Below are 26,228 nucleotides of genomic sequence, written 5' to 3' on the forward strand. Positions count from 1 at the left end.
GTTGTATTATTAAAAGAGGGTAACCAGACAGCCCAGAGCTGACAGCAGGACTTATACAATAGGTGTTAGTGCCCAAACGTGTGAAGCGTAAACAAGACTTGGGTTACTGTCTACTCTTGTTAATGTCCAGGTTTTCTCTAGACTAATTTTAAATTTCACTGTGAAAAGGTATTTTTTTCTTCAGATTTGTGTTTTCTACCCTTTCCATTTCCTTCTGTAGCCCTGTGTTCAAACATCAGGACAGGAAAGAGCCAGCCTGCTATCTCCTGCATTGAATGCTTCTATCAAGTCTTCTTTGACTCACTTGTTCTCTCTCCTGAGAATTCCTGGCCTTTCAGGCATCATTTAAAATTCCCCAGGCCCTGTGCCATCAGCATGTTGAGAAGGGGAAGAAGCTGACAGCTTCAGGGCTGGTGTTTCATTCTGAAGCAGGCAGGGCTGGAATCTCCCTCCATTCCACTTAACACTGCTCACAATATTTTCCACAAGCTAAGGAGTAGTTGTTATAAAAACAACATAATTACAGCTGTACAGTGCTCACATACCTGCCATGCCTACAAAGATTTTTTTTGTTTGTTTTTCTGTCCTGTACCTCAAGCATCCAGGCACCCTGCTGTCTTCATTGGCCACACTCATTCCCATGACGGCTCTCCAAAGCTCTTTGCGGCCATACCCAGGTAGATTTTGTACCAGCACCATTAGCTGTGAGCAGCAATGTCTGACAACAGCTGTGCCTTAGTGCTTTACTGAAGTACAATTATCTCTTCAAATGCCCAGACTGGGCTGGCCTTTATTTTATCCCTGTAATTAAAATTGGCTTCAAGTGTTTCTAACTACAGCCAGCAAATAGAGGCAAAACCCAATCCCTCAGCAGTAGTTCATTCACCCGTTGTCCAGCAATGTCTCCAGTGATTTATTTGATGAGTGTTGCTTGGCTGTGGAGGAGATGAAGTGAGCAGTGGGGTGACAGGAGCACTGATGAAAGGGCAGGTTCAACTAAGAAGCAGCTAAAAAATTTGGAGAGTGCATGGGAGATGAGTGTGTGTTGGAGATTGGAACATACATTTCTCAAAGGACTAGGAGGGGACAGCAAAATGTGTATTTTTAAATAAGCTAGCATCCAAAATTAGTTACCCTTATTTAGGGTTATCCCAACAGGCCAACTCTCAGACTTTATTGAAGTTTGCCCTTGTAATGTCTAGATTTTTTTCCTCTTTGGATTTTGTCCAGGAAAAGTAGGGAGCAGCTATCAGTGAGTTTCCAGTAGTGCTTTGAGTAAAGGGAATGGCCAGGACATACAAAAATACGATAGCATTACTCATTTTAAGAAGTGGCAAAATCTGGCCTGCAGATATCACTGCTATTTTCCCACTTATCCAGAGTATTGGTCATATACCAACAGAAAAAGCTGCCAACTAAAATGTTTCAAAAAAGGAAACACTGTTTGAAGCCTGGCAGTAAATGTTTTCCTTCCCCTGAAATACGTGCTGAACATATATAAAGAAGGAAGACTCAGGGGTGTCTAGTGAGGTTTAACATTTTGTAATCATATGGATGAATTTGTTAACATTTTCACACTTTCTTATTTAATAGATGAACATTGTACCTAATGGGTTTTAGTTAGAAATAGTACTTAAACACTGAAAACGAAAAGTGCAATGCAGTTGGATAAATCCATTAAAAAGGCAGTGGTATAGCATTAAAATGCCAACACCATGAATTCTCTGTCAGTTTAAAATTCCTTTGCTGTTCTGCCACTTTCTTTGTTTCTCTATGCTCCTGTTTTTCCTTGTAACTGAAAACATCAGATGACCACGAGGGCTGAATGTGCAGCGGTGCTGCCTCCCAGGCTGTGTGGCTGCAGTCCCTAAGCCCAGTGTTAGAGCCAGGATCCACGTGGCTGATTGTTTTGCAGACATAGCGGTGGCGTATTTCTGTATTTCTGAACTTGTTTTTCAGGCTTGGTGGCCGCCTGCGCATCGTGGAGCTCGCTGCTGAACAACAGAAATCAAGCACTTGTCAGGCAGCAGCAGCGCGTCAGGGCAAAATGGAATTCGCAAGACTAAAGTTTACACAAGGCAACAACAAAATCTACTGTGCCATTCTGTGAGGCAACAAAGGTAATTTGTTATGCAACATAATGAGGACTTGTGTGTGATAGGCAGCAGTGGCTCTTGGCTACAGGGCGTTGACATCAACAAGCGCATGCAGAGCTCGCATATAAGAGAATTGCTATACATAGCACAGAATCCACAAGCTTGGCTGTTATTACAGGGGTTTTTCCCGTCTTAAAACTTGCAGAATAAACGCATCGAGACTGGTCCTACAGTCTTCCTTCCTCATTTCCTTTTGGGTTGGTCTGTGTCTCAGACTTGACTGTCAGCCTGGGGACCACGGGGGCAGGGTCACAAGTGTCACACATTGCATGTGGCTCTGACACATTTGGCAAGCCTGCCACCCACACAATGACAGGGGAAGGACGAGGGCAGGAGGAGAAGTTAGACACAGCCACAATGCTGTTTGCTGCTGCCCAGAAGTCTGTGATGTGTGATCCCATATGCTCCTCTGCTGCTATTCCCGCATCACTCCATAAGGCACTCCTGGTGGGAGGCAGGGGTGCTGCACCTGCTTTGCAGACAAACTGCAGTGTGCAGTCTGTGCACAGAGCTGGGAATGGAGCCCTGGCCTGGAGAGCAGCAGGGCTCATCTGCTTTGCCATTTCACCTTTCAAAGCACATCTACCTGCTGCTGCGATGGGGCCTCTTGTTCATGAGGATTTAGGCTGTTCTCTGCCTCCAGAGCTGGAGCTAGACCCAAAGATCCTGTTTGCTGGCATTCCAGTAGTGTCTCACAACTGCTTGTGTAACTCACCGTTGGGTATGTGCTCTCCTGACCCACGCTGAATATTTCCCTTGTCATCCAGCTGAAAGAGAGAGTCTGCAGGCAAGCTCTTCCTGAGAGCAGCAAGGGAGAGAGTGGGCTCGAGCTTCACTGATTAATTAATGCAGGAGAAATAAGGAATCAAGAGTGTGCCACATGGCCTGCAGAGGACTGAGCTGAAGTTGTGTTGGCAACATTTGTCCTGGCAATCTGTGGGGTTGGTTCTTTTTCTTCACTGTACGTGTAACACTGTACCTTGCTCATGACACTTTGAAACAGTCATAGTTAAGCAAACAGTGTAGTTCCACAAGTGCCGTGTTAATCTGGAGAAAATGTTTGCTTTTTACCTCAAAACCCGGTTGGCCAGACCATACCAGGGGAAGCTGCCCCTGCAGCAGCTTTGCCCTGCAAAGACCCCCATTGCCTGGCATGCTGTGCCTTAAGCATCATTGCCAGTGGCAGGATGCTGGAGTCCTTCTGCCTGTGCCAGTAACTCAGCAAAGACCTGATCTGTTTACTCCCGCTCAAACAGGAGCCTAACTTCTTAGCACAGTTCCAGCAGCAGGACAAATACAGGTAAGGCACTGAGTTAACACTACCTTGATCAAGTTACTTTACCTCTCAGTGACTTTGGGATATATACAGGACCATTATCACTGTGAGCTTGCTCTCTGGTGCTCCAGGGTTTACACACTGAAACAGCTAAAGAAAAGCAGTGAAACAAGCACTGCTTTAGTGCTTTATGGTCTAATGTTGGACATGACACTCAGGTCAAGGTATTCAAACTAGGATGAGACTGAGAAAAATGTTGCTTTTGGTGCTGGAGAGGGACCTGTAGTGTGCCAAGTGCCTGTCATTCAGCAGTGGCTCCTCACATTAAGAGGCAGATAGGTTTGTCTGGCCCTGTTTTCTAATGTTGTTTTGTTTTTTTTTTTTTTTTTTTTTGTCACAGCGTTTTGAACAATAGGGATGTAGTCCTGACTGAAATATTTTAGAAGTCGCTGTGACAGAAATACTTCATGATGATACTGGTTATTTTAATTTAAGACATGCTAATTTAATTACCAACCAAAGTAATTAAATTAAGTCTAACCAAATTAATATTGCATCATAAGAAGCACTAAGATTCCATACTGTGAGGATAAGAAGCAAACCAACCAACCCTTTCATGCAGAAGATGCTATCTGGCATTTGCATAGATATTGTGTCCGTAATTAAAGCCATCCTTAACGTGTAATGCTCTCATTGCAGCCCTTGCTATTTTGTAGCAGTTGGTAGATCTTATAATAAATGTGTATAAAAATATCCCAGGACTCTAGAAAGCATTGCGGTGACTTTGCAGACAATGATCCTCTTAAAGTGAACTCCACAAGCATCCTTGCTTTTTCCCAGGGAAACTCCTTTTTAGCATCCACCAGGATGAATGCCACGGCGCCTCAAGGAAGGGCTGATGCCAGCAGAGTACGGGCTGGCAGGTGAGCCCCGGCTGGCGCTGTGTGCGGGCAGAGTGTTCTCCGCAGAGCCGGGATGCGAGCCTGGGCCGCGGGCAGGAGAGCCAGCCCCGGGCCGAGAGGAGGGGAGGGGAAGGGCCCCAGCCCCGGGCCGAGAGGAGGGGAGGAGAGGGGAGCCAGCCCCGGGCCGTGGGGAGGGGAGGAGAGGAGAGGGGAGGGGAAGGGGAGAGGAGGGGAGGGGAGGGGAGGGGAGGGGAGGGGAGGGGAAGGGAAGGGCCCCAGCCCCGGTCGGTGCGCGGCTCCCGGAGGGTTCGCGCTCGGCTGCGCGGCGGAATTGTGCAGCGGCAGCGATCCCGTGGCAGACGTGCCCCGGGCTTGTCTTTCCGCCCGAGTGCAGCTGCAAATGCCCTCTGCTCCCTCCGCTGCAGCCCCGCTGTCGGGAGCATTTCAAGGTCAAGGCTGCTCGCAGCGCTGTGAGCGCGGTGCTGCCTCCCTCGGCCCGGCCCGTGGAACAGGGTGGTTATTTCCTACACACCTGGTGCACTGGAATGTTTTCTCCAGAGCTTGCTCCTCCTGCCTAGCAGCAGCACAGTTCATGTCACTTTGGTTGAGCCCTGCTGCCTGTCCCCCAGCATCAGGCACAGCAAGATGAGGAGCGGCTTAGTAAAGTTCAGTTGAATGAAGTATCACACGCTTGCACTGTTGCCATCAGCAGATTACCAAAATGAGAATGAGTACAACTGTTCCAAAAATGAGTTAAGAGGAATTCTCACCTGTAAGCATTTGGTCTGAGATCTGGTGTGACAGCAAATGGATGTGTGGAGTTGTGTATTTTAGACCTCTACTCGTGTTTTCAAGATGCTGTGTTAGGGTCAAGTTCATCTCGACTGGGATGGTGGAATTTGCTCCTTGGAATGAAGCCTGCTGCCTCATTTCTCCCTGTGTAGACAGGGGTTTTTTTGCAAATGATGTGTCTGTATTGCTCTAAAGTCAGTGTTGTGCCAAACTGCACCTATAGAAAAGCCTTTTCAAAAGTCAGGAATTTTCACCATCACAGGATTTGGTTCTAACCACTAAGAGAAGCAAAAACCAATAGATATTCCTTTGTTCTGCTTGCAGCAGATGCTGCAACAGGTGACTGTCAGAGACAGGATGGGTGTGGCTGCCAGGGACTGACAGGTGACCAACCAATTTAAGTTGACCAAATGGGTAGTTTTTATATTGTAATCTAAAGCCAGGTTCAAAGCAGCTGTGTTTGAGGTATTTGCCTAGTGTTAGGGCTTGACAAGTGCTGTGAGTAAGATGAAACTGAATTAACCGCTTTGAAAGTCATAACAGGTCAAATATCTAATGAAAAATGAAAGAACAAAATTAGTGGGAGCATGAGAGTTCCCACCAGGGCAATGAGAGATCCCTGAGAGTAGTGGGCAGCCCCTGCAGGGGCAACTTGTGTGCTCTCTTCTCACAGCTGCTTGCGTCTTCTCCTCTCCTCCCGAGACTGTGGCTTGGCTTTGCTTTCACTGTGTTTGTTGTCAGTACAGGCTGATTTGAATATTCCGAGTGAAAACAGTTACAGTCTCAGGATCTGCCCCCAGGAGAGTTTCTGTGTTCTCAGAAGTGGTCATGCAAACAGCTCTCTCCTGGTAGTCAGTTACCTCCTAGCCCAGTCTTTCTTATTTCTTAGCTACAGAGCACGAAATACTCAGAAATCTGCTGCATTCACATCATGCAGAGCTCACTCACTGGAAGGGAAACGTTTCAGAGTGATGTCCAAGTTATGCAGGACTTGTGATTGGCACAGGGTATGTGTTCTCCTGGGGGCTCCCAGGCAGCCCTGGCAGCGCTGGGCCTCGGGCTGAGCCCTCTGTGCCTGGCCTGGCTCAGCCCTGGGTTCCCCTCACCTTCCCCGCAGGGCTGCTCACACCTGAGGATGGGCACTGTGGGGCTGCTTCTCCTCTTCCCACAGCGAAAGCAACATGCTGAGCACCCCCATTCCCACAGCTGAGAGCTCCTGGGGCTACTGCAAGGCATCTGTCTTGCACTTCATGTGTATTTGTGAGGGGGTCTTGGCTGCTCTGAGGTTTTCTTGTGAGGCTCCAGATCTTTAAAATTGTGTTAAAAAAGGAAAATGTCAACTGTAAAAAACTCAATACTCCCCTGGTTTTGGTCCATATAAAAAAAAAAAAAAAAGCAAAGAATTAAAATTAATAATATATAATTAAATATAATTTTTGCCCTATGGTTGCACAAAAAATTAGAAATTAGATGCAGTTGTAATGTAATACTGTAGGCAGAAATTAACTGATAATTAATAAGAAAAAAATCATACTTTAGAAGTTATTTTCATTATTTAAATGCTAAGTGTAGCCAATATCATCTCTTGAATGACTAAATTCAAGATGGTGATACTGCTTTCTCCTCCAAATAATATTATAACAATATGTAAAATATCTTTAATACTATTAGTTCATTAGAATTGGGCAAGCATAGACAAGCAGAAAATGCAGAACAGCATTAAACCAATTCCTTGTGGACTTCACAGGACCATCAGAACATTCTCACTGTTTATCAGAAAATATGTAAATAGCTCCTGGCTCCCTTGCTTGCTCAGATAGATAGGCAAGATCTTTTCCATAAGCCTTCTTCCAGGAAACTCACCCTTCTCAAGGTGTGTGGTGAGAAATGATAGTAAAAAGAAAAAGCAAGAAGGATAAAAGGCAGCACTAGATAAGGACAAGAATACAAAGGGATCCTGGGAAGCAGAGAGGGAGCGGCCTGCGTTTTCAGGATCTGAAGAATGCTGAATACACTGATAAGGTGAGATGAAACCTTGGCCAGGAGTCTGTAAATTAGGGTGGGCAGACAAACTGTCTGCAGGCTGAAAAATCCAACTGTGGCAGTGGACATACAAACAGGATTCCTTCATGGCAAGGACAAGAAACTGAGCAAGTGGGATTTGTCTCTGCAGTAGCTCAGTAACTATTTTTACCCTTTCAGGTGATGCTGAGGTGCCACAGCTGTGTTCAGTGTATGGAGAACAGCCCTACTTGGACAGCATCATCTGTACAGGGATGGCTGGTACAGGGTGGAAAAAGTGAAGTGTTAGCCATGCTCTGTGGGAGGAAATTGGAAATTTGAATTAAGTAACTATCTCAGGAATGCTCAGTGAAAAATTAGGGCCAGCAGTGCTTTGCTGCTCGTTCTTCTCTGAAATTTGACACATTGGCTCCCTTGACATAGGTGGTCATACCAGAATGTCCAAAGGAAGTAGTCCTTTCAAAGCAGGGTTTAACCTACACATGCCATAAAAGCTACTGATAAAGTGCTGGCAAAAGTCAGTCATGGAGAACTACACCTCCAAATCTGAAGAGTCTGATGCAGATATAAACTCAAAAGCACCCAGAGTCACTGAGAGTTACTGGTGCAAAACACCTCCTAAGTCCTGACTGTTTTTCTTAGTTGCTCCTTCTCAGCTGCTTAGGCTTTATCACATCTGCCATTGACCCATATGGGTGTTAGCACAGGTGCCTAGAGGATGCCCCCATTTGGGTTATTGAACCACTACTAGATACAGAACTAGGTACTGTACTTTCTGTTTTGAAAAACATCAACTGAACATATCCCTTTTCCTTGAGCAAGCAGTTGTTAAGTCACAAGTACATAGGGAAAAGAAGCCAACCACTGTGTTTTAGCCTGGGTAAGTTCACCCATCCCACATGTCCAGTGGGAAAGGAACTGGCAGTGGTGGGAAGGCAGGGGTGATGCAGAGAGCACCATGAGTGGGCAAGGGAAGGGGGTGTCTTCCTGTGGTGTGGGTTTATGCCAGGTAAAATTGGGACTGAACTCTGACTTGTCAGTTTCTGTGACTCCAGGTGGAAACTCTGTGCACAGAGTGCCCCAAGCTCTCCTCCACAGGTGAGGGTGAGGTTACAACGTGCTGATGTAACTGGTGGGCACAGATGCTTATCCAAGGGGAGGGAACCAGCACCCTGCAAGAAACAGAAAGGGACCTGGGTTTTGTTCTGTGGTGCTGAGGAAGGACAGCTCTGCTTCTTCCAGAGGATAGAGGAAGAGATCTGGCACTGAGGATCCCCAAAGCACACCTGTGTGCAAAGAGAGGAGCCTGGAAAAAGAAAATCCAGCAGGAGGGTGCTTCAGGTTCCTTTGTTCTATGACACTGTTTTTTCTGCCCTGCTCAGAACCTTATTTGTGGCTAGCACAGCGGTAGAAAAGTGTCTAGAGTTGCTACTGTTCATTGCAAGTTATTGCCCACACCATGCATTAAAAGAATGTCAGGCTTCAAAAATATAATATTGCCATGCTTTTAGCATATATTCCAACTTTGCAGATTTGAAGATCCTCATTAAACCTTTTTTGCAAGTACTGAAATTGATAAGAGATCATTAACACAAGTTACTCTGCTGCTGAGCACCACTCTTGCTGCTTATGGCAGACAATAAAATAAGAATGCAAGATTCAGCTTGCCCTGTGGGATGTGCCAGGCCTCCTACTAGGGTATTTTTTGGATTCAGGCTTTTCTTAGAGACCACGCTTGCCTTTGGTTCAGCAATTGAGGCCACTCATCCTGTGGGGTTTGCTCGATGTCCTCCTTTTAGCTTTCTAGTTGCCCCATGTCTGCTGGCAGATGCCCTGGCCTTCCCCCAGAATCCAAGCTGCAGCCTGCAGGAGCTTTACCCCCTGACACGTGTCCACCTGTGATGACTGGATTTGCATGTCTGTCACCATGTCACCTGAAGTTACAGCTTTTGATTTGTCAGAACACCATCTCCCAAGCAGTGGCCTGAACCTGGGGAAGGCTGGCACAAGGTGATGCTTGCAGAGGAAGTGCAGAGGAGAGTGAAGGCCTTTTTTTGGCTGGAGGTCAGCCAGACATCTGTGTGGGCAGCGGGCAGCTGGTTTCTGCAGTGCTTTAGAGCTGGCTCGGGCAGGGCAGAGCATCCCCTGGTGTTGCAGGGTGTGCCTGCGGGATGCCCGTGTCCGCCTGTGGGCCGGCAGGGCTTTCCACAGCAGTTTCTGTGGCAGCTGTGGTGTTTGTGAGGAAGGCAGGCTCTGCGGGCGGCTGCCTGGCTGAAGGCCATGCTGGGAGCTGACCGAGGAGGAGGAGGAGAGGGATGGGAGGAAGCAGTGCCCTCGGCTGGCTGTGGCAGACCCAGGCCCTGCATCCCCCACGTTACCTGCTGCTTTCCAGGCAGCTTCTCTGAGGGAACGGAGGCTGGCATGAAACAAAGCAGCAGATTTTATTGCAGTAACCACCTTTCCTCAGAGAAGGAGATAAAGGAACAGCTGGGTAACATTTGGCATGACTCAGTATTTCACTACCAAGTGCAAAGTCATGGCTGAAAAGATTATGCTTGTAAACTGAGGGGGCTGGCTGTTCCTCTGCCTGGGCAAAAGGTACAGGGTGGCTCTGGGGTACTGCCAGGCTGTGTGTGGCAGTGGCAGTGGCAGCAGCAGTCATGTGGCAGGTGGTGGTGGCCATAGCGGTGGCAGTGGCCGGTGGCAGTGGCAGTCATGGTGGCAGGTGGTGGTGGCCATAGCGGTGGCAGTGGCAGTGGCAGTCATGGTGGCAGGTGGTGGTGGCCATAGCGGTGGCAGTGGCGGTGGCAGCGGCAGTAGCAGGTGGCGGTGGCAGTGGCAGGTGGCCGGTGTCAGTGGCCAGCGGTGCCCCGGGACGTGGCAGTGCCCGGGGAGAGAGGAGCTGTGTGGGCGGCAGGGGAGGACAGCGGGCCGTGTGGGCCGTGCGGGGCGCCCAGCCTGGCAGGGTCCCCGAGCCGGCTCGGGGCCGGCCGAGGCGCAGCGGGAGGAAGAGGCGGCGGCCCCGGGGCGGGGCGGGCTCGGCCTGTTGCTGCGAGGCTGCGGGAGGCACGGCCCGGTAGGAGCGCGACTCGCGTTGTTGCTTTGCTGCTTTTCTGACCTCCCCCGAGCCCTCCCCAGGAACGGGAGCCCCGGCGGAGCCCCCCGGCCCTGCCCCGGGCCCGGCCGAGGCTGCGGTACCGCCCGGAGCTCCCTCAGCGCTCCCTCAGCGCTCCCTCAGCGCTCCCTCAGCGCTCCCTCAGCGCTCCCTCAGCGCTCCCTCAGCGCTCCCTCAGCGCTCCCTCAGCGCTCCCCGCCGGCTCCTGCTGCCGGGCTGGGGCGCGTCCCCTCCCTGTCGCTGCTGGCTCTTTCCGTGCTGTGAGGAACTCCCCAGTCCCACTGCAGTGGCAGCTTCCCAGTCCTAGGTGAATCCCCACTCCCTAGGCTGCTTCTGGGGTCTCTTTCCCTTTTCGGGGTGAGGAGATGAGGAGTTAGGATTGAATAAGATCAGATGCCACTGCATCAAAAAGAAACCAGGAAAAAAAAAAAAAAAAGAAGCAGAAGAAAGAACAAAAAATGAAATTAAACCAAGCAAGGAAATGTGACTACAGTGGCTAAGTTACCAGAAAGCAAAGGGAACAGAGCCTCCCGTTGGGAAACTTTCAGACCTCAGCGGGGCCAGGCAGCCGCTGGGAGGGGAAGTGTGGCTGGCAGCGTGTCTGAGGCTGGCACCTCCTGCCCGCCAGCATGTGTCACACCGCTTAGTTTCATGGCAAGAATTCACCAACTGAGCAACATTTCACCTTTTTTTCCTGAAATGTTTTCCACGTGTGCTGTCCTAAAGAGCAACCTCAAATACCTCAATGATGTAAAGCATTGATGTTGTCTGTCTTCCTCAGCAAGGTGCTTTCCTTAGCTGTGATTCATCCCCCTGTTTTTATTTTACAAGTAAGCTGCTCACTTAGAGCACTGAGACAATCAGTGTCTCATCCTATGAGCTGGGCTCAGCATTATCAGTGACTTTGTCCTTCGGAGTGGTTTCTTGGTAGACCAGAGGTGTTTTCAGTTTCAGGCTATTGTATTTTACTGGCAATAGTGACATGAGGGAGGTCAGTGATCTGGTAAAGCTGGAGCAGACTGGGAGGGGCCTGATAAGAGTGGAGCCTTGATTGCAAATGCTTGTGGGCTCTTGGGTTGCTTCTTGGAGCCTTCACATCCCCTCAGAGAGCTCAGGCAGTTGCCGAGGCACCAAGTTTTGCTGTTAGGGCTGACCATTGCCCTCAGACCAGAGTCGATCTTGAGGACTTACATGCAGTGCTCCTGTAAGAGTTTTTGTACATTGCACATGAGGGTCAGTGAGCTAATCTTTGACATTGTCAGAGCATTCCCAGGGAGCTCAGCCCCTCTGGGCAATGAGTGGCCAGATACTGGAGCTGAGGTGTTTGAAGAGGGGCAGAACCCCCTTGCAATTCCCAAGCGTGGAAGGAGTCTGGCCGTGGTGGGTATGGCTGCTGTAATTGGAGCCTCCAGTGTCCTGCTCATTCTGCTTTTCTGAGTGGCACTTCAGGAGTGCCCGCAAACGGTGAGGAACAGACATGATCACCAAATATATTATTTTGCAGAAAAATTTAAAGCCAAGTGCATTATTTTTGTCAACATTTGCAGTAGACTTTCTAAAATGGTGAATACTTTTGATTGACAGCTTTGACTCAGCTGCAGCCTGGCTTCCCTGGCCAGGCTGCATCTTCCCAGTGGTGTCATCATCTCCCCTCTGAGTGATCTCACACCTCGTGGGAGGTGTGCTCTGGCAACTGAACCACAGCTCCGGTGAGGCACCACTTCAAAAACAACGTTTTGTTGAAAACAAAAACATAGTAGGTCTTGGTGTTTTTAGAAATTAAATACTAGACCAAGTGAGGGCCTTTAATGGGAAGCTTTATTTTTTCCACCCCCCAAGGAGAAAGACACAATTTTCAATAGAAAAACATTATGAAGGGAGTTTTTTTACTATCCCTGGGCAGCAGTTCCTAAGATCCAGTATTAGTGGAGGGATGAGGAATGAATGCAGTCAGTCTTGTCCATTTCTTGCCGTGACAGCGTCCATGAGTGAAGCACTGACTGCCACGTTCCTGATGGGGCACTCTCTTCCCTAGGAGTGGGTGGATGTGTAAAACTTTCTGCTTTACCCCAAAAGTCTGCATGCTGCAGGTGGATACTGCAGTCCTTTCATGCCTCAGTGGATTTGGTGCTGTTTGCACACCAGTTGCCCAGTTCCTACGCTAGCAGAGCAGTGAGCGGCCAGGTTCATTTCTCACACTTTTGAGGCCTGTATTGGAGTTTTTTGGCTGTGGAAGTTCTGCAGGGATGCTGTGTGCTGCCCCAAGTGCTGTTTCCAAGGAAAAGTGCCATGAATGGGTTCCAAACTTGATAACCATGGGTGTCCTGTTCTACATAGTGGATTTTATTTCTTCCTTGTGTAGTGGTTGTCTAGCTTGGCAATGAATTTTAGCCAAATATTTCTGGCTTGTCCTTCGGGAATCACATTAAAGTCTGTCAAACAGTGTGGCTGGGAGCCTTTCTGTGCAGCATCTGGGTATGAGCAGTACAGGAAACAGGATCCTGGCAGAAACAAACCTGGTCTCTGAACCATTGTGGTTTCTCTAATGAGATCAGTTTGCCACCTGCATCTCTCTGGGGTGTGACTATTTTAGAGATTTTGTAAGCATATAAACAACCTTCCTCCCTTCCAGCTTTTGCTTTATTCTCCATTTCCTTCTCTTCCTCTCCATCCTCTCTCATGGTGTTGTGTCCTTGCAGACGCTCCTTATTGCTGGTTTGAGGTGAGCATTGTTTCACAGCTATGACAGAGTTTGCGTGTGAGACAGAGCCCTCAGGATTTCACAGCACCCCCTGAGCAGCACCATCAGCCAGGCTTTGCAGCACCCTGGTTCTCATCTCTGACTGCTGAGCGTTGGTGGTGGCTCAGCAGAGCTCAGCTCTGGAACCCTGACTGCAACATCAGATCTGCTTCTCAAGGTCATGAGCACAATGGACTTCAATGAAGAGCTGTGAACAGTGAGGCTGAAATTCCCCATTGAGTCTGTGATCCAGGAACTCACAGGGTAATGTTGTTATTTCTTATTACTTTTCATGGAAGTTGCTCAGATATAAGGAATTTATGTTGAAGGCCTAAATATTTGGGATTATACTTTATATTTATTGTCAACAGTCAAAACAACATTGGCACTGAAACTTTTGTGGGAAGGTTGTGAACTATTAATTATTTTCAGTCTACTTGGCATAACATGAAGGATTATTAACATAACCAGTCTTACAGGTGATGATAAATTCAACAAGCATTACTTCTACTTTTTTAAGAGGTTGGTTTTTATTCTAATTAATCTTTCACATAGATGACTTATTCCAGCTGACAAAAATTCCTTTTAGAGCAGACCTAAGCCTTGTAATTTGCCAGGAAGTTAAGATATTTATTTAAGATAATTTTCCTCTTAATTTAGCAACCAGGGTTTTCCTTTTATCTTGTAAAAAGCAAAACATTGTGACATTACCTCAGTTCTGCAGACGTAACGTTAAATTCTGTTTTACCAATCCATCTTAAAGGGAAGAACTTGTCTGTTAAATCTTTGTCTTCTCCTTCAATTAAGCAGTTCCCTAGTAGACCAGGAGGAAAGTAGTTTTCAGTTGTTCCTATATATTTACCTTCAATATTGAGTGTAGCACCCTGAGTCACAGAGGTCAGCCTGGGAATGGCCGTGAGGCTGGTGAAGGGCATGTGCAGATTTTGGACTGCTGCTCTACCTGCAGCCTCCCGTGCAGGTTCCTGGCAGCTGACCTGGTGCTGGCAGTGCAATGGGAGCGCTGAGCTGGGAGCAGCTGAGGTTCTGTGGCTCTGGCTGTGCTCTGGATAATGTGTATGACTGTCCTGCTGGAGCACGGCATCCAGGCTGAAATGAAAGCCCAGCTGAGTGACCTTGCTCGTTTTGCTGCCTCCACTGCATGTGTTCAGGGCATTTCCAAGCATGGCCTGCTTTGCTGTGCAGTACAAAACCATGCTGACTCCAACAGTGTCCTGTGGGCTCAACGGCCTTTCAAAATGGAGCAATGAAATATAAATTCATGCAAAAGTAACATTACAATGCAAATACCTGTTATATTGACTGAAATGTACATGTGAGAAAAGTTAGCCATCTAATAATCTAAATAGAGAGAATTTGTGTGTGTGTGTGTAGGAAAGAAAAAAATGTCAGTGTTATTTTTATTAACAGTAGGTATATTTATATTTTTCCCCAGTGAGCAAGTGTTGAGGGTGTACTCGTAGTTAAAGGAGATTAATCTGGTTTTGCTTGTTACCCACTTTGTCTGGCACCTCAGAGAGTGAGGGTCACTTCCTAAGGTTGGAAGCACTCAGGCTGTTTTTATACTGGGAGCACTGCTCTTCTGGTGAAAACACACCTTCCAGTACCCCACCCTGATAGCTCTTTTATCACTGCCTTGCTGGACTTCCCCTAGTCTAAACAAAGCTTTGGTGCTACTATTTGTGTTAGTTGTTTTTGTTTGAGACACAATGTTTTTTTGGTTTCTCTGAGGTCTGCCCTGTGTCTTTCTTCTGATACAGATGGTTTTGCGGTGCTTGATGTCATCCAATCACAGCATCACAGGATGGTCTGGGATGGAAGGGACCTTACAGAGCCTTAGAGCTTATCTAGTTCCAATCCCCCAGCCATGGGCAGGGACAACTTCCACTAGACCAGGCTGTTCAAAAAATGAAATGAAATTAAATGAATTTAAATTAATTAAATTAAACAAATAAGCTGTCATGAAAAATACTGTTTATCCTAAGCGGAACTTAAGCACAGCCCTAGTGCTCAGAGCAGAGTGCAGAGCATACCCTACAAGCACCTGTGTTATCTTCACCTGTCTCTAAGTCTTTTGGCTTCAATTAGACAGACAGAAATGTGTAGCAATGCAAGTAATTGCTTATATCCCTCTTTTCAACATGCCTCCACAATTACAATGCTGCAGACAAGTAAATATCAAAAAGAAATGCCTATTTCTTTTCTTGACTTTTAACTGAAGTAACATTTCAATGGCAAAGAAATATCCATCCTGGCATTCATCTTTTGTGATGTGGTCCAGTGAGTAACAGTGTGAACTGTATTTAAACATAGCAATTACAGAGAACAAAGGGATGGCTGAGGGAAGCTGGACATGTCTATGCACATTACAGGGCTCTTTTCAGAAGGCAGCAGCGTGTCCTCTCAACTTTGGTTCCTAAAATACAGATTGGGATGAGTTTCCTTTGTGCTAATGCTCAGCTTGCAGCAATGGCTGCTTCCTCAGAAGGGCTCAAACCATCCTCGACACTGTAGGGAATTTTCTTAGGAATGACCTAGTGACTTCCTAAAGTCCCCTCTCAGTTTTTTTACTTACATTCTTCTTTTCAGATTTTCAGCTGCCTGTTTTACTTACTCTGTGAGACAGGAACACGGAAATCCCATTTTTATTTCCCCAGCTGCACAGCCAGTGTGTTACAGTTCCACCTGTGCTGGCGGGGATTTCCTGTTTTAGAAGATTAATTGGAGTTGAGAAATTCTGAGTTCCTCTAAAAGAAACTATTTTTCTTTCCTGTGTGGAAGGGAGATTGCAGTGTTCTGAGGCTGTAAACTTGTTTAGACCCACTGATGTAGCAATTGGTACCAGTTAGAGATACTGGCTGGTTTCAGTTCTGTTCTGTGACATCAATGTAAATCTAAGCAGCTGCTGTTTCTCTCTTTATCTCTTTAGAGGTGATTGTTCTTGCAGGAAGAGTTTTTTAGTTTTTTTGTCCAGCCAGAAGTTTGTCTCTTGCCCTCCCTTCTCTCTGAGTCAAAAGGCACTATCTGTATTGTACTGTATCTCCAGAAATTATTGCCCTGGTTGACTTCAAGACCTTAATCCTGCAAGCAGAAGTGGTTTCTAACATACCTTCCCAGTTTGGATGGCCCTAAGGATTCACATGCAAACAGTTTTCACCTGTTTTCTGCCTTCTTTTTTCCTCTTTTTTTTTCCCTTTTTCTTTCCCCCCCGTTGAGGTGGTCAAATGGCCAACACTTCTGCCTCACCCACTTAGCTTATCCTGCTCCAGTTCCAAAGCCAGAGGGCGAGGAAATGGCCTTTTTCCTTGGGAATTTTGCTTTGCCAGTTTTTTTTTGTCACATGCCACATTAAATTGCTTGTTTCTTACCTGCTGTGAAGTGTATTTGAACATCACTTGTTAAGGAGGGCTGGAGTCTGGCTTCATGCTCACTTTGCTTCTTGGGGGAGGCAAGATGGGACATTCACAACTGGCAATTCCCAGATTTCCAGAGTGGCAGACCTTAGGCTGTTCATCTCTGAAGCCAACACAAGTGAGCCCAGAGTCATGGAGCAGGATGTGCAGAGAGGGGTGACAAGGGACAAGGAGGGACAAGAGGAGGAAGAGGAATCAAGGGGACAGTGTGTCATCTAAAATGAATAGGAGAACATGGGGAAACAGGAAGGAGTTCATGAGGGATGTTGAGGTTTCTGATCTTGTTTCTAATTTAGGCATGAGCTATAAAAATGTATGTATTCATATATTTCTCATATGACTTGCTTTGAAGGCTAGTAAGATTCTCCATGAATAAAACTCTTTGTTCCTCTCTCTGACCTGTCACATCTAATCTTTTCAAACAGTTACCATTTAGCAGCAACTGTAAGAAGATACTTGAACTGGTCTCCTGATTCCATCCTGGCCCCCAGAACCAACACAGCAGTCAGAGGTTAATGAGAGCTGGGAGAAATAAACAATTTGGGTTGCGTGTGCCACAGATGCAGAACCTGCTGGAGATGGCAGGGCAGCAGAATGAGGGGTGGTCCCAATGGATTTTCAACAGACCCCATCAAACCCAGATGTGGCATTGTTGCCTTGAGACTACTGTGGATTTGAGACTAAGAAAGAAAGCAATTCTTAATAAACACTTGGGAAATACTATTCAATAGATTTTATTTTTCCTCCCCCTTCTGTTTCACGTCAAGGTGGAATTTTGGCCACAAACCAGACTTTTATGGTTTTTTTCCACTGTGTACTTAATCTCATGCCTCTTTAAGGAATTAGATTAAAATATGTCAGCTTAGCTAGAGAACCTTTTTTTCATTTGATGTAACAAAAATAATTTGATAATGATTTCAAAATTCTTGCTGACAAAAATTGGAAAAATAATTTGACAAATGACCTCTGCTAAATACCTTTGCAAAGGTCACACTCGGCCAGTTTGGAGAAAAAACATGGAAAGAAGTTGAACTAAGGTAGTTCTTTAATAAATTTCCCTTTAATAGCATTAACTGGACATCAGATAGGGAAAAAAAAAAGACAGCAAAAAGATGAATTGGAAACTTTGGAAGATCATAATTAACTAGATGGAAAGACCATAAACAGATGGCATGAAGTGGAAAAGGGCAAAAGGTACAGAAGCTGACATATGCTGGGGGGCAGACTGGCTTGGAAAGATTGTTTGACTCAGCAGGATTTCTGTGTGTGTTAGGTTACAGGTGGGGGTATGTGGGGGCAGCCACTGCAGACCCAGAGTGCCAAACAGTGTGATTTTCTGGGCATTAAACAGGCAAGTTGCTAATTAAGACACTCGGTGTCTGTCAGAAAACCTACGTGAGGCAAGCACAGTCACTGGGATCTGGCAATGAACCTGTCATGTATAAACCTGCCAGGCAGCGATGCCACGCAGGGGTGCCACGCAGCGATGCCACACAGGGATGCCACGCAGCGATGCCACGCAGCGATGCCACGCAGCGATGCCACGCAGCGATGCCATGCAGCGATGCCACGCAGGGGTGCCACGCAGCGATGCCACGCAGGGATGCCACGCAGCGATGCCATGCAGTGTCCATTGTAGCCTTGGCCTGCAGCAGCCTCCAGTGACCCTGCTGTGTTTCGGTACCAGCACCCAAAACCTGTCCCTGATGTGCAGAGCAGCCATTTGCCATGACACACTCCAGTGTCACCTGGAGCAGCACATCCCATTGGCCCAAGAGGCAGGACAGAGCCCGTTTTTGGGTAAGGCCAGGGAGCAGCAGTGGTGCTCAGCTGGACTTCCTGCAGGCAGTGCCACAGGTGCGTGGGCAGGTGTGTTAGAGAGGTAAGAGTGAGTCAGTCAGCCCAGAAGGATTTATTTTAAAACTTTTTGCCCCAGACAAGATGTGCAGCATGGGACACAGGCCTGTTCTCTTAAGCTACGCTGCAGAAGCCCTGGTACATCAGAGCAGGGTGTGGAAAACCCAGTGTTCAGAGTCCTACGTGCTGCAAGGGACAGCCCCTGCAGGAGCTGTCACCGGCTGCAGGGAGAAACACAAAGCTGCTTTTGTTGAGTCTCCCTGCATTATCATTCTAATTCGGCATTTACACAGTCCAACAGCCCCACTTCTGTCAGATACTAACTAATTAGGGTCTGTTCGCATTTTTTCATCTTTTGAGGGAGGCTATCATCTGATCTTTAACAGCTTGAAATAACCAGTTTTTTAATAGAGTTCATATGGCCAAGGCCACTATGGAGCTGCATGACTGTTCCCCCAGCTGCTGTTGGAGGGGAAGGAGAGAAAACAGTAGAACAAAACCAGGCTGTTTTTCAAGGCATATTTTATGGATAATTTAGCTGAGCATCATCAGTTCTTAGATTAGAAAACTATTAGAAAAGTGTAATGTCATGTTTTTTGATAGAAAACCTGACGTGCTGGAACAGGACCTTGTTTTTAATATCTGAGTGTATTTCTTTTTAAGATGTATCTGTGATAATGACAATTTAAAATGTGACTAAGATTAAAAGAGGTGAAGTATGCATCTCTCTAATACTTTATTCAGACTTTCTCTGAGGAATATTTAGCATAAGAGCCAAGATTTAAAGGTTAAATAAACATCTTTAAGTTAAATTATCAAAGGAAAAGGCTATTGTTTAACAATAGTGTTTTAAGAGGTTATTTTGGATCTGTTATATGAAGGAATTAGCATAGGATGGTCTGGAAGTTTACAGGTGCTATTTCATGAATTGAGCCTTTTTTCACTGGGATGTAAAGATTTCTTTTCCTGAACTGTGACTGTTCCAGGTATTTGCTCTGTTGTTAATGGTGCTTCAGAACAAAGGTGCTTGAGAGCTGATACTTGATACTTTTTTTTGCGGTTTTGAAACACCTTGTAGTCCTCACTGTAACCAAGTCACCGTAACTGAAAATTGTACTTGAGAAAAGGAACTGTAAATGTAGTTTAATGGCACAGTAAGGATGTCCTTGAAGTTTCAGTTTCAATGACTGAGTGTTGGTGTCCATTGAGTGGGGCACTAGAAGGCTAGGAAGGATTTCTGTGGGATGCTCCCCTGTGTGGCCTCACATCACAGCCCAGCTCCAGGAGCTGCCTGCAGGGTGAGGTCTGGGTGGATCCCTGCAGCTGACACAGGTATGCCCAAGTGCTCTGCTCCAAGATCTGTGGGTGACCACACAGCAATAAGGATGCAGACCTGTGTGCAGTCAGGTATGGAAGCATTCCCATATGCCAAATATCTACAGCCTGTCATCGCCATCCAGTCTTGGCCTTCCAGCTGGATGGGCGTGCTCCCAGCTCCTGGTGGGATGTGGGATATCTGCAGAGAGGGCTGGGAGGCTGCTGGTGCCAGATGCTGCTTCATGGTGTGTGACACAAGCTTATGGTGTGTGACAGGCTGCGGTCTGGCATTTCTTGCTGTCCTGAGAGCCAAACTGCTGTGAAGTTGCAGGAGGTGTGGATTATCCTCATCTGTATGTGTGTGCAATGTGCACACCAAGGGGCCCCCTCAGGAAAGCCCCTCCTGGCTCTGTGTGTCCTGCTTTATCCCCCTGCTGCTGCTGTGGAGGCTGTGGCAGGTGCCTGCCTGTTCCCCTGGCCCTCTTCCCCCACCCCTGTCTAGGCAGGAGCTGGGCAGCACAATTCTGCTTTGGGTGGGTGGGGGGGAAAAAGGATAGTGCAAAAGCATTTCCTTTGCTGTCATCACATTCCTCTCTGCACCAGGAATTTATACCTGAGCTTCAGTGCCCTTAGTGCTCTGGATGAAAAATAAACAGCTTTTCAGGTCTTGAGAGGTCTAGACACCGCTGGTCTTTCTGAGTATCCACTTACTGAGTATCCACATTTTTAGAAGTCTGGAAATCAGTAATTTTATTAGTCTTTCATCAAGAAAGGTTATTTCACAGCATAAAGAAGAATTAAGGCTGCAGTAAGTTACCCTTTCCTAGGAAAACAGCAGTGGCTGCCCAAAGCTTTCTCCAAAGGTATTTTTGGAGGGTTTGGTCTTTCCAGTAGTTCTTCTGTGAGGGAACTAAAAGCAGCAGGGAGTAGCATTTGGAAACCCTTCTTCAAATTGCTCCTTACTGAGCACTGGCATTCCTGTGATAGCTGTAATGCAGTCATTACCCATCTCCTGAACAATCTTCTGAGCAGGACAGGCTCCTTCTGGCATGGGTTTTGCTTTCTGCCTGTCCTGATTAGCCCAGACAAAAAACACAGCATGTATCAGTTCCTGAGAAGTGGCCAGCAGTTGTCGTGTAGCTGTGACCTGATTTTGCGACAGTGGGTGTAATCCCAGTTCCCATGCTCTCTGTGGTCTTTGAGCAGTCACTGGTGCTGATGTTGCAGTTGCCAGACAGAGCTGGGAGGCCTTGCTGCTGGGAGCTGGGATGTTGCCATTCCTTCTCTTCCAGATGTGTGAGATCAGGCACAAAGGCTGCTGCTGTAAGCAGGGGGCAGAGAAGGCTTGGAGGATGTTGTTCACTGGCATTTCTGCTTTCCATTTGTTGCCCAAACAGGAGCATATTTCTTACTAATTTCAGTGACTTGGATCTAAGTAGTGTTCAGTGCTGCTGGTATCAGATCCTCAGCTGGGCTGCAAGTTCAGTTGCCAGGAAAACAATTACGGAAAGGAACCAATCCAACTCAATCCACAGCTCTCAGCCCCATGCAGTTAACAGACATCAAATGAAATAATTTATACTTGAAAAAAGTTATAGAAAATACATGAGGTTATGTGGTAGTAGCTCTCTGGCCACAGAGAGCAATGCACAACCTTCCCAGACATTGTCCTGGTGAAGGCTGTGAGAAGATTAGAGAAAAGAATGATAAATAATTCTTATCTTTACTTGTTACACTTGTTGTACACATGTAGAATGTGTTATGAAGATTTGTTTAGCAAAGGGTAGTTTCTTAATTAACTAATAGTGATAGTGTTTGGATTCAAGGACCAATTGGGTCCACTTGTATTGTGACTGTAAGGGCAATAGGTCCTTGATAAGTATAGTATAATAAAGTGATTGATCAGCCTTCTGAGAATCATGGAGTCAATAGTAATTATTACTCCTTTGGGAATGCCATGTTACAACAAGGTTACCTTCTTACATAACAGCTCTGCTCAAACTTATTGGCTAGGCATTTTTCAGAGTGGAATTTGGTGTTGTTCCCTGGGAGTTCCTTGGATACTTGACCCTACGTCAGTCTCTCCTACAGAAAACCCTCCAAATACCAGTGGAAAATCCCAGAAATTTCCTTGGGCAGTTGTCCCTTGGGACTAGTGATTCTCAGTTTCATGGAGGTGATTCAAGAGCCCATCTTCATGCCAGTGGCGTGATTAACCATGTCCCCTTTTGGTCAGTTGGCTCAGAACTGCCTTTGCCCCTATTGTGTAGTGTCCCAGACAGTAAAGCAGATTGAAAATATAACAAATTGAAGAGAGCTGTGGTTCCCCTTGGGAAAAGATGTGAAAACACATATTCTCAAAATTGGGGTGGTGAACACTGTTGGGCAATGCATGACAGGAAGACAAGGCTCGTATAAAACGTCTTTGGTGGGAGAGAAAACCCCCAGCTTGCTTCCATTGGAATTTGTCATCTGTTCCTGAGAGTATTACCAGAAGGGCAATTCTCCTGAGGCACCAGCCTTCCCCAGTGGAGGGTGAGGCCAGTCAGAGGCTTTCAGAGAAGGCCATCTCTGAGAGAGCTGAGTTTTCAAGAGGTTTAAAATCTACCCTGGACATGGGGCACAAGGAAGATTACCAGCCAACGTTTGGTGGGAAGTGCCTCATTAATAATAAGCTTTAGGTGCAGAAGAACTGAGGAAGATGTTTTTCCATTATCACAGGGGGGAAGCAATACCAGTTAAGGCAAGGCTTGCAGCAGAAACATTTACTGGAAGTGTTTACATGTTACTTAATACCTTGACATGCATTATTCAACTTGTGTAATATCAGCTGGGGTGGAGCAGGGAAGAATGACTTTGGCAGCAGAATTTGTTTGCTCCCCATGGAATATTTTCCTGGTTGTAGCTACCTTCTTTGGCCATGAGATACATTCCAGGAACAGAAAAAGTGTTCTTGAGCCACATTTTTATGAGCTGCTGGAATGTGCTCTGTTGTGAAGGTGACCTAACCTTGTCCACATGGCTGCTTCTTCTCTGAGCACTGCCACCGTGTCAGTCTTTCGCCAGAGTGGAATAGAACTGCAACAAAAGCCCCCTGTGAGCCCTCTCCAAGCAGGGGAGAGGGCACTGAAATGGGTGCACTTCTCCTTCTGGAAACAAACCCCACCTTCCCTCGCAGAGGGAGGCAGCAAGTGCACTCTCCTGAGCAAGCCGCTGAGGCTGCAGCTCTCCTGGTGTGCCCAGAGGACTTTCTGAGCTGCAGCCAAGTGAGCTGTGCCTTTCTGGGGAAAAGGCAGGCAGAGTTCTGCTCACATGAGCAGGGCTGCAGGCACACCGTGAAGGAGAGGAGAAGGAGAAATAGGCTGGGGAGCGTGAAGTTCAGCAGGCATCTCTGCTTCCCTCATCCACGCAGACAGCAATTTCATGATTCACCTGCTGGATGATTTGTTTTGCTGACAAAGCTGTGATAAACAAAGACTTGCCATCATTTGCATAGTTGTTTAATCTAGATGTGACTCACAGAAACGAAACTTTCAACTTGTTGTGATAGACTGCCAGGCAGAGTGGGTGAAACACACAGCTTTTGATTTGGTTCATCAGTACCTGGAAACTTTGTAAAAAGTGATTCAGCACAAAGCCTGGAATTTCCAAAATAGTAAGGCAGGCTTAATTTCTAGTTTTGAAAGGAGTAATAATATACTTGTACTCCTATGCTGCAATAATTTTTTTTGTTTTTTGCAATGGCATCTTGCCAGACTTAATAATTTTAATTATTGTAGACAAAAAATTAGGATGATGCATCTGTAGCTTGAAAAAACTGTCAAAAATATAATTCCTAGAAATAACATGAGTCTTCCTGATTCAGGATGACTGGATTGTCTAGCAATGAAAGGCTAGAAAAATGTATTTTTAAAAATGTACTGGCATTTTAGGAGTATTCCAGGAATCTCTCCTGCACTGGTTGTACAGTGCCCGTTATAACTCTGCTCTGAAATGTTATTTTTTCCAAGGATGGGACTCATGGCTCTGGATTATTGGAAGTTCAGTAGAACTTTGAGATTAAATTATTTCTGTCTGCTGCAGCAGGGAACTGAACATTCTTGCTTCTCAGCAATTTCAGTGTGTGCTTGTGACTCTGTTTGCACTGATTTATTGTAGGACAGTTTCATGGAAAAATAAACATTGCCATTAGTTGTACATGAATTAGTATTAGACTTGAAACATTGTTAATAAGACATCTGTAAATGCCTCTTGAAAGCCTATCTGCTATATATATGTATTTCTGGTAGTCCTTTTAAAAATAGAAACTCATCAGTACTATTAAAATTACAAGACAGTCACCAGAGGGAAGTTAGAATCTAAGATTTTAGATAGAGATTCAAAATAATAGTCCATTTGTAGTTAGAATTGTTATTTTTGAGGAATGATGATGCATGTAATATTTGTCATTATTCTAGTGCTTACAGATTTTTAAAATGTCACAACTTTTGTAGTTTACCCTGCTGTGTAGGTATAGTGATGATAAGCAATGAAATTATTGTTTTGGTCACATTTTCCATGGGCTAGTGAAATGTTAATGCAGTACCTGTGTCTTATGGCAGCAGCAATATACCACATTTACTTTTATCTCTGTCTTGGGTTTGCACATCACGTGTAACTTGTGTGATGTGAAGAAAGATTTGGGTTGGAGCGAGTTTTTCTTGGTTTGCAAAGTTACATGGCCAAATTCTGAGGTGGTGCCCACTGTGCCCTTCAGGTCAGTAAATGTGTTTGACCCAAAGGATAACTACATCAGTGTACTTGGAGGGACAAAGACTCTCTTTTCTCTCTTGTGGCAGCTCTGACAAAACAAAGTCTTGCTAACCGTGACTTACACCATTGTGGCTGGACAATGATGTCCTCTAAGAAAACTTGACAAACATCAGTTGAAGGTCTCCTCAAGGTGAAATTCTGAAATAATACAGTGTTTCATATCCACAGTCATTAAAACGTGTGACAGCCTCAATAGTGTTTCTGATCATCTCTGGTTTTCACAGTTGTCACATCTGCTCTGTTATCAGAATTGCCTTAACAAAAAGGCCAGATAGAAAATAAATATGCAAAGAGGCTAAGAGAGAGATGGATTTCCTGTAATGAATCTCTTTCTAGTCTTTGCCTCTGGCTGAGAATAGTAATATGCTATTAACCCAAGAGATGTAAAACATGCTGTGCTGTGCTGTGCTTGGAAGGGTGTCAGAAACTCCTCCTGTGAGGATGAGAAGATATTTTATTGCTATTCCAGTTGCTGGTTAGCCTAATCATAGTAAGCATTTCAGAAAAAGGGAACTCCTTGTGAAGGCTGATGTTTGATTTTGGTAATTAGCAGATTGCAAAGAGGGGTTGGTAATACAGATGTGTTGAGGCAGGAGGAGCAGCTGTTACACTTGAAGTGCTGTCTCACACATTACAACCTGCTGGACTTTGAAGCCTATTTTTAGTAAAAGCATAAATAAGCTGGCTGTGCCCTACTTTTTGTCAAAATGTGTCATGGGATCTTTGTATTTGATTAGAAAATTGGTAGAAATAACACAAGGGAACTCGGTACATCATCTAAAAACTGCCATTTCTAACAATCCAGTAATGTTAATAAAATGTTAATATTGGTTATGAGTTCAGACCCACAAAGTAGGCAGATGAAATGATAGCTGGTGGGAGACTTGTCTGTGTGGGCTGTGAGGTTACATGTGGACAGAAGTCCTGTTCTAGTAGGCATTGGCCTTTTGGATGAAAGAATTTGGTTTGTGTTAGGACTATTTTTGCAAAGTATGTGTTAGGAAACTGGAAAAATGAAAGACTTCATAGAGTTATTTGTATATAAAGGGCGAATGTAGCAGGAAAGTCAGTCGGCCACTTCAGGATGCTGTTGATTGTTGTAAAGGCCTTACTCTTCCTAATTCTAAATAGTTTTTTTAATCTTCACTTGCTGGTACAGATGGAGGTCTACATAGTTAATGAAAAAGTGGTCTTGTAAAGTGTGACCATACCCAGAAACCAGAACAGACACAGAAAAAGATACATTGGCTATGGTGTGGAATTAGTGACAGTAAGTATTTTCAGTCAGTTTGTCTACAGATTAGTGCTATTAAAAATTTGCTGCTTTATTACAATAGAATTTGCATAAAGTGATCAAAATGCCACCATTTCAAAGTGCCTGCCTAGGAGCTCCTACCTATGGGTTTCTGTGCTTTGGAAGCAATAGGACCATGTGTCTTCTGGCTGTGGGTTTCCATGGTGGGTGGGGATTCAGCTCCCAGCCCTTCCTGGCGCAGCTGCAGCCTCAGGGCAGAGGGACTCTGCAGTTCCCCAGCCAGGGTCAGGTGTGGGGAGCCCCAGGGGAGCTGTGTTGGGCCACCAGCACAGCCAGTGCTCCAGGAGAGCCCTGATGGGGTCAGACCTCCCTCCAGCTCAGACCTGTTATTGCTCACCAGCTCACACAGCTTGTCTGAGTGGGGAAAAGCAGGGAGAGCTGAGCCCAGGAGCTCACAGCAGGGCTGAGTCTGCCCTGGTGGGTGCATCAGCTGACTGCTGGTGCTTCTGGTGCAGCACAGCAGCCTGGGAGGTCAGGGAGGTTGAGGAAGAGG

At 46.0% G+C, this 26,228-nt stretch overlaps 1 protein-coding gene across 1 annotated transcript in view; it reads left to right on the forward strand.

Annotated features, from left to right (window-relative positions):
• The first annotated feature begins 10,098 nt into the window (after positions 1-10,098).
• PIK3CB (phosphatidylinositol-4,5-bisphosphate 3-kinase catalytic subunit beta) overlaps positions 10,099-26,228 on the forward strand; it is an 88,861-nt gene continuing 72,731 nt past the window's right edge. The window contains exons 1-2 of the mRNA XM_030280117.4: positions 10,099-10,224; positions 12,963-13,267. The gene's annotated coding sequence lies outside the window, so the exon portion shown is untranslated. The remainder of the gene's footprint in view (positions 10,225-12,962; positions 13,268-26,228) is intronic.

The sequence above is a fragment of the Taeniopygia guttata genome, chromosome 9 (assembly GCF_048771995.1).
Source record: "Taeniopygia guttata chromosome 9, bTaeGut7.mat, whole genome shotgun sequence".
Lineage (NCBI taxonomy): Eukaryota > Metazoa > Chordata > Aves > Passeriformes > Estrildidae > Taeniopygia > Taeniopygia guttata.